The sequence below is a fragment of the Egretta garzetta genome, unplaced genomic scaffold (assembly GCF_000687185.1).
Source record: "Egretta garzetta isolate BGI_Z169 unplaced genomic scaffold, ASM68718v1 scaffold11, whole genome shotgun sequence".
Taxonomy (NCBI): Eukaryota; Metazoa; Chordata; class Aves; order Pelecaniformes; family Ardeidae; genus Egretta; species Egretta garzetta.
In genome coordinates this window covers 159,205-159,451 of record NW_009258621.1, presented here as the reverse complement: position 1 = coordinate 159,451, position 247 = coordinate 159,205, and positions in this window count along the sequence as shown.

Here is a 247-nt window from a genome sequence, read left to right as displayed (position 1 = left end):
ACTGTTTTTCTCTATCAGTATTTTATAAACTCATGATGAGAGATGGGTGATATCTACCTGCTGTGTAACTGTGCTGTGAGGAGCAAGAGGGCTCCCTGTGCCAGCATGCAGAGCTAAGCACAGCATAGCCCTTAAAAAGTTTCCCCTGTCCCAAAGAGATTATTTTCCTCTCCTAGTCTCATGTGGTTTCCAAGGCCCAGTTTAAACACATACAGTGACCTAGGATAGCTAGCTATTTTCCATACAT